At 42.3% G+C, this 15,360-nt stretch overlaps 1 protein-coding gene across 3 annotated transcripts in view; it reads left to right on the plus strand.

Moving 5' to 3' along the window:
* The first annotated feature begins 1,967 nt into the window (after nucleotides 1-1,967).
* Nucleotides 1,968-15,360, plus strand: part of CSGALNACT2 (chondroitin sulfate N-acetylgalactosaminyltransferase 2) — a 34,664-nt gene continuing 21,271 nt past the window's right edge. The window contains exons 1-2 of one of the 3 annotated variants that reach the window (XM_085312327.1): nucleotides 1,968-2,039; nucleotides 8,775-8,999. The gene's annotated coding sequence lies outside the window, so the exon portion shown is untranslated. Of the gene's footprint in view, nucleotides 2,040-7,013; nucleotides 7,075-8,774; nucleotides 9,000-15,360 lie in introns of those variants that run through there. The other 2 variants (XM_085312328.1, XM_085312329.1) reach the window with 2 other exon arrangements.

Raw genomic sequence — 15,360 nt, forward strand, 5'->3', positions numbered from 1 at the left:
AAAGATTAGTAAGATAGGTCTCAGTCCCTATGGAAAACCCCTGTTTATTTAAAATCATACTTCATCTCTGGGCATTCTCTGGAAAGATCATCTTTACTTACGTTGTTTGAGGGTCTGGAATCTCAACTGAACAGACATCAGTACTTTGAATGTTAAACCCCCTTTCAGGCTGTGCAGCATACACAGCCTGTAGCTCTGTATGAATGCAGTAGTTTGTGTGTGCCTGAAGACAGAAGGTTGTTCCATATTCAAAACAGTAGATGACTTGGCATACCAATAATGTGTCAGAAAAAGGCAGTCTCTGGTGCTGAGAGCAAAGTGAGGCTCTGCTGCTGGAAGCACTTAACACCTACCTTTGTTTCATGCAGGTAAACTAGCATTACTAGTAGTGAGTGTTGTTAAATGGGGAAGTGCAGATCTTTATAGGATGTCTTTAGCAGCTTTTGACTGTATATATCAGTTTTTGATTTAGAGAGTTAAAACCACTTGATACATAGTTATGAAACCACATTACTATCTGATCCATTTCCTGAATTGTTCTTGGCTTTACCAAATTGTTACCGATCACTCCTCATGCAAGACAGCTGAAAAACATTAGAGATCCTAAACCTGGCATCCTTTAAGGTTAAGCCCTGCAGAAAAACAAACAAGCAAACAAAAAAACATGTAATTAAAATGTCTGGAAATGCAGAACTGTAAATAATTATTAGGATAAGTGGAAARTAATTATCAGTAGATCTGCTTGTTACAGATCCTACATCGTGGCCATAAAGCCAACAGCACAATTCTATACTTTTGTTAATACCGAAAAACCTATGATAGCTGGGCTATTGTTGAAGTTGTACTTTTACTAGCAGTTGATTTTCACGGCCTGGAGAACAGCTTCTGCTGCCAGTATTTATGCAGTGCTGCAGGGTGTACACGGAGAGGAGAACAACYGTGCTGTGCCAAAGAATAAAACATACCTGTCCAAAACGAATAGCTTTACAAGACAGAGGGCAGCAGGTCCAGTCAGCACAAAACAAACACGGTCCTCAGCAGTGCAGCTATTTCCAGGTATTTCACGCGCAGCGGCACAATTACGAGGCTGCTCGGCATGCTTCGCGCGAAGACCAGCGGAGAGCAGTACGGTGTAAGGCGGCGGTGGGTGCACGTGGGCCTCCGGCTCTCCTTGGATGAGACGGCTCATGAAAGCACAACTTTAAAGCCATCGTACATGGAAGATGTATGTATGTACAATATGTGGTCTGTAGCGTTGTGGTACACATACACGAGTAAAAACCTCCTAGATAAACGCTCCGTGGTGGTACACATACATGAATAACAACTTCCTAGATAAATACTCCTCGGTAGAGCTGAATTTTACACGTTACTAGTTATATACCGGTATACTACAGTTCTAAGAACTAGTATTGCTGAGTAAGACAGAAAGCGGGATCTCCCGTTAGAGCACGCTGTCTTCACTCTTTAGCTCCTCAACTTGGCTAACGTTGCACCTTTCTCACGTTTCCAAGGCGCACCAAAGCCCCGTACACGGCCGCGCGCGCTAACGGCCGCGCGCGCTAACGGCCGCGCGCGCTAACGGCCGCGCGCGCTAACGGCCCGGCCCCTCAGGGCCACCAGCGGGGCGGCTCCGCGCCTGACACAGCCCTGCCGCGCCGGGCAGTCCCGCGCCCACAGCCCGGGCTCCGTCCCCTGCCCGCCCCGCTCGCCTCAGGCGGAGGCGTCCCGGCAGCTCCCAGCCAACAACCTCCCCTCCGCGCGGCGGCGGCTGTGGCGGCGCGGGCAGGGGGTGGTGGCGCCACTTCCGCAGAGAAGGCAGCGACCATTGCGCGGCCGCGGCCCCGGCCCCAGCCCCAGCCCCGGCCCCGCGGCGGAGGGGCGGCGCTGGGGCGGCCCCGCCACCGCCTCCGGAGGGCGGGCGAGGCTGGCGCCGGCCCCTTTAAGGGCCGCGGCCGCCCCGCCCGCTCATTTCCTAGCGCACAGGAAGTGGGGCCGCTGCTCCGCGGCACCGGGGCGGCGGCGCCTCCGCCCCGCCGGTGAGTGTCCCGTCCCCCACCCCCCGCCGCGGGCTCCCCGCGGCTCTCCTGGCCCGGCTCTCCTGGCCCGGCTCCGCTTCCTGCCGCCGCCGGCCCCGGCCGGGCCCCCGTGGGGTCCGTGGCTGCCGCGAGGCTTCCCTGCGCAGCGGCGCCCTGTCCGCGGCCCCGGCGGCCCTCGGGCTGCGCGGGGGGAGAGGCGCCGGGGAGCGCGCCCGGCGTCTGCCTTCCCGAAAGCGCAGTGGCCCCGGTGCGGGCATCGCCCTGCCGCGGGGCYGCCGGCAGCCGCGGGTCCCACGCAGGGCCGCGCCGCCCTCGCGCTCCGTGCGAGGAGGCGATGGCAGCCCCCGCTCTGCGCCGAGCGAAGCGTCTTTCCCGAAACTTTGGCTTCCGAGATGCGCTTCGCCCCGCGCACAGCCGGTTGGGAGCCCCCGTCCGGCTCCGTCGCCGGAGCTGTGCCCTGCCCGGCTCGCTGCGCGCTTGCCCCTCGTGTTCCGTGCATTCAGCGGGGCTTCAGCCCGGTGTTAAAAATCCCCTCCGCGGTGAAAAGGAGCGGGGCACCGTCAGCTGTGTTTGAACCCGTCAACTGGGTTTGCTGAGTCCTGTCTGCTCCAGGAATGATGGTTGTCGCTGGGGAGATAAGCAGGTTGGACCTATGCAATCTAGACATTTTTGAATCTGTCAGGGCCCTTAAGATTGTAATTTGGTTTTATCTTAGCATTATCTCAACAATGAAGTTTCTGTCTCTTCCTCCTCACACTTATGTTTCCATTGACTAGCATTTAATAYGCTGAAGAACATGTTTTTGGAGAAACAGGCATCTGGAGATAGTATTGAAAATACTGAGGTTAAAGATCTCTGCAGAAGCATCGCTAACTGGTTTCTCCTATCTCATGACTGGGCATAACTGATGGCAGTGCAGAGCTGGAGTGGTTGTAATGACATTGCTATGTGTAGAGGCAGTTTGGTGTTTGGATTTTGACTTGATGCTTAAAAACTGTGAGAAACTCCCATTCCTGTGTGCCCCCCCCACCACAAAAAAAAAAAAAAGTAGAAGGGATGATAAGAGCAAGAGCTGCACGTTTTCAATAGACAAGTACTTAGCTTTGCTTAGTTATGACTTGCTTCTTGTCATCTAGATTCTTGGTTAGTAAATTCTGTGCTTTTGTAAATAATGATAATTGGAAACTTCTGATGATGTTGTTGAACAACATAAAGTAAAACTCCATCGTCACTCTCTTGTATACTCTATTAATGCTGAAACTAATTTCTCAGAGGAATGCAGAAACAGGGATTCTAATTTGCAATTGCAAGTTAAAACTCTTAAAGTTGAGTGTAAAAAAGCTTAAATTTAATACTACTTATTTTTGGTTAAGTGTTATCTAGATTTACTTAATTCTTGTTTGTTGTAGTCTGAGGGGTTTTCATTTTTTTTTCTTGCAAGTCCCTCTCTCAGGTGGAAATTGAGACATGCATCTTTTCTAAGGACCATTCTTCTAATGATCCCATCTTCTAAATGGTTGATAAGAACAAAGTGTTCTGCTACGGTGGGGAACTCAGAGGTGCATGAAGGAGGAGGTTGTCTTAACACAGAGCAAATATCCCTCAAACTGAGATCAAAAAACTTTTTTTTTCTTTTTTTTGTTGTAGGCGTGGTAGATGCCAAGGCTCATGAGTAAGATAGTTTCTTCCTTTCTTGCCTTAGCTGAAAGTTCTTGTTCTGCTTTAGCATGTTTGAAGGAAACTTCTGGCCTCCCTTTGTTTATTCGTTAGATAGTAAGTCCTCGGACAGAGTAACTTGGAAATATTCCCAGTAGTTGTCAGTGGAGGTAGATGCATTTTGCTGCAGGGTGTTAGCTGTGGGCCTCAATTATACCCTGAGGCTTTCATGGGAGACTCTTGCTAGTGAGTCTTTATCACTAGTGTCAGGAGACCCACAAGGGTTGCTACAATATCATGGTCTTAAGGCACCAATAAGCAGAGAGATTAAGAACATAGTTTAAAGTACAGGACTGTATGGCACAAATAGAAATCGTCTGACTTACCTGTTCCTGAAGGAAATGTACACAAACTTCAGTCAGTTAAGACCTGATGAGTCTGAATAGTTTGTTCCTTCTCTTGATCCCATGACTTTGCTTCTGTCCTTAGGGGTTAAAAAAAAAATCCCACACAAATGGAAAACCCCAAACCTGTCATTAAGGCTGCTGCATCGTGGTAGAAGTTGCGCTAAGTTTTTCTTGAATGCAAATTCTTTGCTTTCAAGTTCCAGCCTCAGGATACAGGTCTCCCAAAGGGAGTGCAAAGCACCATCTGAGAGCATAGCTAAGTGATAAGTAGCTGAGGTCTGTTGCCAAGAAGACCCACAGACATACCTGGCATAGCATGGTACCCCTGCATGACAGCCTGCTACTTTCTTAATTGTTAGAACTGTTTGGTGGGTCACTCTGCAAATTAGATGACCAAAATGACCTGAATTAAAAGGAAAAAAATGAACTTGGGGGAGTGGGTATGGGAAACATGAGGTCAGATTTTTCACTGAAGAAAACACATTGCACAATGTTTTTTTTTCTTAGCTCTGAAACAGTTTGTCATTATGAAGCAAGTTTCATGACTTGCAGTATTTTCCTTTTTAAATAAGGCAGAAGCAGGGTCACAGAATTGGAAGGATATTTGAGCTTTGGATAATGATTTGAGTGGCATTGGAACTGATAATATTCTCAGCTAGTGCTTTCATTTGGCTCATCTGTTTTCTACCCTTTTGAAAGACTAACCCCCCCATAATAAGAATGTAGGAAGACACTATAATAATCTTGCTGCTGGAGAAATAAAATAGTAAACATAGACGAGTTTTGAGTATAAGAGGTATTTTATGCTTTAGAAGAAAAGAGAATAACARAAGTTCCCAAAGGGCAACTACAGAAAGAAAACGTTTTAGGAGCATAATGGTTTTCATAAATAAAAAAAAAATAATAAAAAAAAGATCTTGTGCTTTATCTATGCAAGTAATTATGATCTTGCAAGCTTGGTGCTGTAAATGGGAAAATGAGGTTGTAAATCACGAGGTGCTCCCAGAGAAATGTAATCCTCATGTAGGGGAATGGGAATATAATGTTACTTCTCAGTTAGAGCTGCATCTTATAACTGCAGAAGGACTTGCAAAAGGTCACTTTGTACCATCTGCCACAACAGTTTCATTTTGAATGATAATAAAAAAGCCTAGCACTCAGTTATATTACTGATTATTAGAGAAGTCTGAAAGCATAAGCTTATTTTAGTACTCTTGATTTCCTTTCTGTGCTGCACTTGAAAGGAAACATTCCTGAAGGAAGGAACAGTACAGCAAGTTATTGCCATCTTTGTCACCAGTGTCTTTTGATGCAGGGTGCGTAGAGCAGGATATGGAGTATGGGCCTTTTTTAGGTGCATCTAGCTGCTGCTTCCATTTAAGCCTATTTAAAAATCTTTGTTACAACTGCAATACCTWAAAATGTAGACAAGATAGACTGCTTTATTTCTTGGGCATCTTACAGTTGTGTGCCTAACCTAAATAGGTAGTACTGACAGACACTAGTAATTGAGAAATGGTCAAGGAAGTTATTCTAGGAATAACTAGATAATCGGTCAAAGGTATATGTAGTCCCTGCCACAGTTGACAATTACGTGCTGGACAGTATTGAAGAGCAAAGGTTCAAAGGGAAGGAAAAGTAAACTTGTTTTGCTCATCCTAGCAGATTTTGCTGAAGTAAAAATCATATTAAAACAGGTATGAGAAGCTTGCACTCTTACTGTGTTGGCTYTATGTTCTCCAGTGTTTCGGTTTTGTATATTTTAAGACTGGTAAGAGATGCTTGCTTGATAGGTATTTCAAAGCAGGGAAGAATGTACATGTTCTACCTTAACTGTTTCTAAAGGCTTATCCCACTTACAAATGCACACCAAGGGTTCTAAAACTTTTAGTTTATTGATAGAATTGGCAAGCTATTGGTAARCGTGCTAGAATGCAAACATGAGAGCTGGAAAGAGCATATATGAAGCATCAGTGTTTTGAAGTGAAGCCCAGTGTATCCACACAAGCCTCTGGATAGGCAAAGGGGCTACCACATGAGGAAATCTTGCGCATATTTATCCTGCCGTTCTCAATCGTCTCCCCCTGTAATCAAAAATAACTATAGTGATAAACCTGTTTCCAGATTAACTTTACCCGGTACAAGTGCCTTCTTTGTTCTAATTGCTTCTTTTAATCCTCACTAAATCCGATGGAGTTTTTTGGTTGATAGCTTCTGTCCTCTCTGCTGGTACCTACCTGGTCTATTGAGAATGGCTCCTCAATAGATATTTTTGAGGATACTGCTGACTGCTCTGTGCATGAGTGATAGAAAGGATATGGCTATGTGTTTTTCTTTCCTCTTCTTCCTCCTATTAAACATTACTCTAGCTGATGGAAGAGGAACAATCTCCTCCATGGTACAGTGGTTTCTGGTAGGAATTTCACTTACAGAACCTGTCTTCAAACTCTGGATCAGTAGCCAAGGGCCAGTATGAATGTCTTTCTAGTGCCTGAAATGAACGTTCCCAGTAACTACTTGAATTATGGAAGAAATAACCTAAACTATCAATTAGGTCATTATTTCAACAGATAGAGGGGTGAGCATGATTTCTACCTGAAAGTTTGAGTGCAAGTACACAAAAGGCAACTGAAGAAAACATGTACACAACTGAAGTGAATAGTATTCTTTGGTAGCATAAAGATAGCTGGAGTAAAGCTGGGAAGGGGCCGGAGGGGCAGATGTGGAAATTTGGAAGTCGTTCTCCTGAGTAATGGAAACTTAACTTTGCTATTCTTGCTTTTTAAATTAAATCAATACTCCAGTTGTAGAACAGTAGTGAAATTCTCCCATGACTAACAAATACTCTGGAGAGGGAGCTTACCACACACCTAGTGGCTCTGAGTCCTTTCTTTGAGATGAATATAACTCAAGATTGATTCTCTCGTGTTCAAAAGTAACATAATACAACATGAAAGAGGCCAGACTAAAAGGTAAACTGAGAAATGCAGTACTTGTGTGTATTAAATATTTCCAGATAAAGCTGCTAAATAGCCTTAGTTTTTATCTCTGTATACATCTGCCTCTTATTTTTGACTTTGGAAACAAGTGATCATCAACCAAAAAAGGACTTTAGTATGTCTGCAGTATTAGTCATGCTTTTTGCAAAGAAAGACAGTAGGTCAGCATTTTCATAGAAGAACAAAACTGMAAAATACTTGAGCTCTCTAAAAGTTTGTATATGAAGCTGTGCTAGCTTGGTAATAACACATTACAATAACAAGCCCCAGCTAATCTTGCTAGGAAAATGGCCATAATAATTTTCCAGGTGCAGATTGCAAGGGAAAGACAGCAAAGGACAGCTTCTAGCTTGCAGAGATCACACAAGTTTAAAATGATGGCTGAGGTGCTGTTGTGAAGATGTGCTCCAAATAATTGTTGTCTGTAGATGTTTGGAGCTTGATTTTTTTTTTGGGGGGGTGGGGGAGGGGGTGGGGGCATATCCAATATTGCATTTAATATGTGATAGGTGATTGTAACAAGATAGCAAACTGTATGCTCTGTGAGGGTATCTTTCTTCTACCAAAAGTAAGCTTTCTTCTACTGAAGGGTGCATCCGTTTATCTTCTTTGGAGAAATTGTAGGAGTATATTTGAACAGTTCTTCTGGGCTGCATTTTCTTGCTGCTGCATGGGAGCATTCAGCAGCAATGTGCAGAAAGCAACTGAAGCCTGTTTAAAATGCTGCTGCGTTAAAGCATGGTTGAGAAAATATGAAGTAAACTAGCACTTTGTTTTCAGTGTGTACTTCAAAACATGAGCTAATCTTGAGCTTAGTTTAGGGTCTGTCAAATTATGTGGAGGTCCAAGACATCAGTTTCTATAAAGTTAAAGCTTTCCTGAAAGCGTGCTTTGGGCGATAGCTTTCAGGTGATGTTTGGTAGCACTTCTGCTGTCTCTTAAAGTTTTCCCCAAGCAGTTGTTGCAAAAATGAGATACTTATCAGCACTCTTGATGCTGCTTGCAGTCCTGTGGGCAGCAGGACTTTAAGCTGCTGGTGGTGCTCTTTTAGACTGGAAACTAGGACTGCTAAGTGGCAATAGTTTAGTCCACCTTTGCGGTGATCTGGGAGCTTTTGGTATAGGTAGAAGTCTTCTAAAGAAAAGACTTTGATTTTACAAGCTAGAAGAGAAAATATCAGTTGTAGTTAGTACAGGCTAGCCAGAGGCTGACATAGATGGTGTGCCTGCGCCCTCCCCCAGCAGAGCCTGGAAGCAGAGCTTTGGTAATAAGGCTGTGCAGTGCAAGCGCTTCCTGCTGGGTTGCCTGTGTTAGCATCCAAAATACTACACTGGATTCTGGTTTTGAGTAATTTTTCTTYGGAGTTCAGACATAATTCACTCTTTTTCCCCCACCCACCCACCCTTCCATTTAACCTTTCAAAGTTGCTTCTTATCTGTGTAAGTTCCTGGCCTTCTCCTGGAACTTTACCTGGGTAGATGCAAGAGGTGGAAAAGTGACAAGAGTTCAAGATGATGGTCTGAAGGGAGAAGAGGAGGAAGTAACAAAATCTAAAATAGTATTGAAATAGTGTAGTAGAAGCTTTTGCCAGTGTCCTGTGTCAAATAGGTCACTTGAATAACTGTTCACAGTAAGTTTCTACAGTAACCACTTATCTTTCCCTGTCATTGAAGCTTGGCCAGCAAAAATGTCAGGACCATATGGAATATCAGCATCACGAAAGAATGGCACAAGAGACCAGCAAGATTTCATGGGAGAAGGAGGAGTTATAGAAACTCCAGGCTTCTCTCCTCTCCAAATGATCGTTATCCTGTCCTTGAAGAGAAAGGGAGGAAAAGATGGTCCCARTGTTCCAAAGATGAGCTTCAAGGACTTGAAGAGTTAAACAGAAATGGAGGGTAATGTGGAGTGTTGTGGTTGGTGTTTCTATTCATTATAGTAGTGTTTTTCTTAATTGTTGTCTTACTTTGAGGGGGGGAAAAAAAAAAGGAGTATCGGGATAGTTTTGACAAACTGTTAGCTTCTCTGCTTCAAATGAAATCCACTATTGCTAGTCCTTTAAGAGCAACTTTCTGCTCAGTTATAATGTAAAACTCAAAAGACAGAGATGAAATAAGTGCATCTCGTTGTACTTCTGGAATGCACCAGATGTTTCTCAATCACTTGGCAGCTAGCTGTCATTTCTGGTGGCATATACTCATGACTGATTTGTTKCGCTGAAAGGAGAGCTTGAGCTACTATTGTAATTGTTAGTTACTCTAAAAATATATATAGGCCGTGTTTCCCCTTCCATTCTAGATTTATTGGCTGAGGAATAGCAGAGTTGTTGTACAGCACGTGAACTTAAGCTAGCTGGTTCCATTTATTAAAAACAAACAAAAAGCCATCTCTAAAATGATTTTTTTAAGGCAATATACTACTTGGAATTTTTATATCAAATTGTATTTTTAACTAGTTTTAGATAGTTTGTAGTTCTCAAGCCAAACTACCAGGTGGACAGAGTGTACAGAAATGCCTTCCAGTGCATGACTTGCTGCTCTTCAAACTTGCAATAAAAAGATTTCTATGCAAATACTGCATGGTCCAGTGTACCACACACAGAATTTGGCAGTAAACCTTAAGGAGAACACTGCTGTGGTAATACTTAGTGCATAGTTGTCTAATGAAACTGCTTTTTTTATGAAATTAAAAACATAAGTGTATTAAGGCAGTTGAGTTAAAGACTGATATTAATAGATTCCTCAAAGCCTTTTTTTTTTAAAGGAAGATTCAGCAGTGTTTGAGAATCTGACTTCTCACTGCTTTTATTTTAACTGCTATGGATACACGATAATCTGGTTTTGTGCTTCCATGAAAACAGTGTTTCCTGACATAGACAAATAATGGAGGGAGGGRAAAAAATCCAACTGCTCCACCAGATTCTCTCTCTCTCTCTTTTTTTTTTTTTTAATGTTGACCAGTTAGCTGTGAAACTGTCAGAAGTAACACTGTAGCTAAGGACTATTCCTTCCCATATCTGAGGATTTTGGGGGTTGTTTTTGAAGGGTGAAAAAGAAATCTGTATACAATAACCATCTCACTTTAGGTCTCTTTGTGAGCTTCAAAGGGAATTCTTTGTTCTGCAGAGTTTTAGCTTTGTTCCACAAGTGTAAGGCAACTGTTGAATATTTACCCCCTTGCCTTACCTCCCACAGCGGGAAGTGTTCCTCTGGCTTTGTGTAGGAATTTGGATGATAACTACCCTTTAAATATAGCACAGGGTTTTACATATGTTGGAATAGCATATTTTTGCTGTGGTCAGGCAACAATAACTACAGGGTCTGGATCTTATGCATAGAGAGCTAAGTTATATTTGGGAGAGATGTGAGAAAACAGAAGAACACTTGAATCTGCAATCATAGACATGATAGATTTAGGTGGAGTAAATCCCTAAAACACATCTTCAGCTCTGTCTTTGCCTGCTGCTGTTCTCACCACTGATAGACTTCATTTTGTGGGTGTGGGGGGTTTTTTGTTCTTTTTTCTTTTCTTTTTTTTTCTTTCTTGTAGTGGTAGGAAATGGCATGAGTAAAGGTATAGATGCTGTGTAAATACTRTACACTTGAGTTAGGATCACTAGTTGCCTTTGACAGTTACACTGCATTGACTGCAGCACACCTCCTACCCCCGTTTGGGAGAAATTCTTAGCTGTGRTGTTTTTAGATGTACTCTTTGCATATGTAAACGATATTTTATCTTTCCTTGTTCACTGTAAGGTTATGCACATTAAGAGCAACTGGTTTTTTCTTCTCCTTTGAAAACAGACCATGTTTTCCTGTACAAAGTCTCCTAAAAATGCTGTAGAATTAAGAAGTTAATCAAACATTCTAAGTTTCATTTATCCTTTGTGCAGCAACTGTTGCTGTGTTGTGCTGAAATGAGTATAAAGGTTTTTCTTCCTCACCCAGTAGTTGTTTTGAATGAAGAGGGACAACCCTCAGCGCTACCCCACCCCGGAACAGAGCTGCTCTTGCAGCGCYGACTCCTGCTTCCTGCAGAGGCTCATTTCTGACAGGCAGCCGTGGGTGAGCAGGCTTGAGTGCTCTCAACTGAGCAAGATTGCCGCAGAGATGTGCCGCTGCACCTGGAATAAAGCAGCCTGCTCCCATCGTAGTTCCCCACGTAATTTATGCAGTGCTTCATGGAGAGCAAGTTAATAATGTTACTGCAAAGCATGTGGTAAAAATAGGTGCAGGTTTTTGGCCTGTCATATTTTATGCTTATCTTAAAGATAACTTACTGTTTAGCGCCCCAAGAGAAAGTGCTTCTCTCAAGGTAGTAACTTGAACTTTTGMTACTATTTGTAGGTTAAACTTTAACAGCCTCCAAGGTAGGCAGTTTTGGTAGGCAAAATAATTGTAGCCGTATGATACTGCTGTTCCATTAAGTCTCTTACAATAGTGGGAAAATGACTTAATTTTCCAGGTTTGGAGTTTGTTTTTATGCCATATTGAAAATAAGAGTAGAGGCTACAGCAATGCAAAAACCCACGAGTTAAATAATGTAACTATTGGAAAGTCTATGTAAAATAGAAACTTAAGCTGCTCGGTCTTTCAGGTTAGCTGTTCAGTAACAGTTAGAAATGAAACCAGCAGAACCCTTCAACTAGGCCTACCTAAGACTTTTTTTTTTTTTTTTTAACCTGGCTTCCTTACCAAGCAGATGTCAGTTTTCATAAAAACAGCAGAAGACCTGAGTTGACTTTTATTTCCGTGCCTTACCTAAAATAAATACAACAATTAACAGCTTAGTTAAAGTGTAGCTCTTTGTGTTTCAAGTTCAGTTCAGCAGTTCCCAAACAAATGAGCTTACTCTGGCTTCAGTGGAAACCAAGTAGGTCTCCTATTATGTTCATTGCTTGCTCTGGATTAAGTAGAAAGTAAATCATGTGAATAACATTGCTCTCTCATTTGCCCGTTTTATTATGTAGGGAATGYTGTTGTGTCGGCCCAATGTATGCAGGAGCGTGTGATAATTTGCTTGCCTCCGTAAGCCATGGAAGATAATATCACTTAGGCAAAAAGGTGGTTGTCTGTTTTCCTTGTCTGTTCGCACAGATTGTAAGTATTATATTTAGACTGTTTTGGTGTGTTTGACACTTTCTTCTTTTGAGGATGATGGTATGGGCATGACTGGCTTTCCAGGGAGTGTTGTGTCAACAGTATCACCGTTTCTGTGGTGTTGGATATCATCTTTTGCTTGCTTTCTCTGCTACTTCAACTCTAGTGCTGGAAGTTGATTCTAAAAATCGTAGCACTTTGTGTACTGTCAGACCATCTTGCTAATTTATCTGCTGGTTGTGAGTATGCTAGTGCCTGCCCACTGGTGGAGATGGAGGATGTGGTGGGAAGGCAGGGCAGGGCAGCTCCCTCGCACAGGCATGTTGCTTTATATTGACTTGAGCCAACTCTAAAAGTATACACCAGGAAACTGATGAAAATAAGGCAGAAATTGAGAAGGAGGTTCCAAAGTGTATGAAGAACACGACCTGCTCCGGTGTCCTTCATAGGATAGATGTAGGTAGACTCAACCCTGTGTTGATACAACCTTACTGTTAAAATGAAATCACRTTTTTGCATATTTTACATACATGTTTTGCTTGTTTTCTTTTTAAAGAAGACTTCTAGGTAGTGTGAAGTGTGCTGCTTCAGTTGAGTCTGCTGAATGTGTGACTAATGTACAGGCTCARAGCCTTGTCCAGAAGTGGAAAAACGCAGAATTCCTTGTTGATAAAGCTATGAGGTCGAGCATTGAAAGGGAGCTGTGTGTAGCAAGGGAAATACAAAATCCCATGTATCTGTGCAGTGTACTGGGATCGCTAATGTGAAAGTGGAGACTTGGGGAGGATTAATCTTAATTCTTAAAGATCGGTGTTTCTGCTGGCAAGACCGTGATGCTGCTTTTGTAAAATAAATAGTTTGTAAAGGGGCTGCATAWGAAAATATTTTTCTTAAGCCTGACTTTTTTTGAGTGGTAAATCCTGTGAATGTTTGCACATCATTCAAGTAATGCTTTTTTGTACAGATTCTCATGTCTGAACTACACATTTTAATACAATTCTTGTGCCAGACATCTGTGGTTCTCCCCCCACCCCCTGCTCCCTTTCCATGCAGGAACTAAACAAATGTCTGAAGTTACCTATTGCAGATAAGCTCTGATACTTGATACCTAATTACAAGCTTTTCATAATGTATACAGTAATTTGTGTCATTTGTGTGGGTTTTTTTCCAGATCCTTTGCTAAAAATGAAGTAACATCCTCTTCAGGGGTTGATGTGCAGCACCTTCCCCGCTGCCAGGGAACTCTGTGTTTTACAGTGCAGATTTATAACAAAAAAAAAAAAAAAGAATTGGAGAGAGACCAAGAAAAAAAATGGAGTGAATATGAGCAGTRCTACACTGACAGCTCGGTGCTGTCCTGGGCCGTTAGCCGACGGCTGAGGCTGGCTGCAGTGACATGGAAGACTATGTATCTGTTACTGTTTAGTCTGCAGCATGACTAATGGACAGGAGCTGCAGGAATACATTTAACTCTTGCATATTTATCAGTCAGGTGGAGATAAGTTCATAAGGATGGAAGAGCCCAAGTTATGGGGTTGAGTTAGATCTGACATGGAGYTGATTCTGCCTACAGGTTCTCCCAGTCTCCCAAGGAAGAGAATTTTTTCTAACTCTTGGACTTCTATTTGGATCAGCAATGCTCTGGAAAAACTAATTTTCTGTAGCGACTGTTCTGTTTGAGAACTGCTTCTAAATTCTAAAATTTTTTGCTTCTGTCTCTGATATAACTACATGCAACTTATGCGAGCACTGATTGGGATGTATATTAACCCAACTTCTGAATTATTAATTGCAGGGGTCTAAAATATTTGGTGATTATATTCATTTTCTATCAATACAATACTCTCCTGGATTTTTTTTCTCTTCATTACTCTTCCCTTTCTCTTAACCCTCACAACAGCACAAAAGTTTGGCTTTGGTCCTGATTTGACTGGAACTGTAATGCAACATTAAACAGCTTTCCTTGTGCCTCTCTTCTGAGGGCTTACCTTAGTGGACCGAGCTGTGTAAGCAGCAAACATGCTTCTCCACATACTGAAGGTATGACTTGAGGTTTTTYGTTTTGGAGTTACACAAAGATAGTCCTGGACAGCAAAGACAAAAAGCTTTGTGTTACTTTCACTAAGTGAGAAAGCAGCTGGGCTTCCCCAGCAGTCTGGAAGAACAGCATGTCACTAAAAACAGAGTAAGGCAAAACATTCAAGGGATGATGCTGGCTCTTACAATTTCAGTATGTAACTTCTCAAGGAGAGAAATAAATGTGTGTGGAGGGATTTAAGACAGCATCTGTGGCATCTGGGTGAAATTACAAGCAAAAAAAAAAAAAAACTATGAAAATCTTCTGGAATTTCATAAGCAGCTGAAGTATGACCATTTAGGGTGTGCTGAATGAAAAGGACATGTCTGAAATAGAACATGTTAAAATGAGGAATGTCCACAGTCTGGCGTGAAGCARGAACATTCACATTTACAGCAGTGATCCAATTCTGTGTGTTTCCCCCCTTTAGAAAGAAGCACCCATCCCTTGCACCAAAGAACCAAAACAGAATGCTAATATAATAAAAACAAATTAAAAAGCATTTTCAATTAGCATGCTGGTCTATTCCCTTGTGCTTAGCGAATCAATGAGCTCTTTTGTAAGGAACAGAAACATTTCCATAGTTGAATATACATAAGGCCCTGGAAATGCAGAAAGAATAACAACCAGTTGCTTCTGGAAAACTTGCAAATCTTGTAGCATTGTTTGACCATCAGCTGGCTCACTCTTTGGAGATCATAGGGATAGTTGCAAATAGACTGATTTCAAAGAAATGGAAAAAAGTGAAATATCAGCATGTGCAATTTTAAGATTTGTTGTTTAATCTTTAAACAGTGGAATACAGATCCAAGGGCTGTGTGATTACTCTTTATTTTTCCAGGTAGCTGTATTGTACAGACTTTAGAATGTACTATGTTACATCAAATTCATTTTCATAATGTGGTAGTTGTGTGCTTTTGCATYGTGTTTCATAGCCTGCTTTCTCTTGCAGCCTGGAGAAGGTTATTAATGTTCCTATAATGGTGGTGTGCCAGATCTTACTGAAGGAATTTAATTCATAGAAAAACTGAGTTGCGAATGCACGAAACTATACGTTTCTGAGAAGAGAGGATAGTGAAATAG

The sequence above is a fragment of the Rhea americana genome, unplaced genomic scaffold (genome assembly GCF_003343005.1).
Source record: "Rhea americana isolate MKP2758 unplaced genomic scaffold, rheAme1 scaffold_36, whole genome shotgun sequence".
Classification (NCBI taxonomy): domain Eukaryota; kingdom Metazoa; phylum Chordata; class Aves; order Rheiformes; family Rheidae; genus Rhea; species Rhea americana.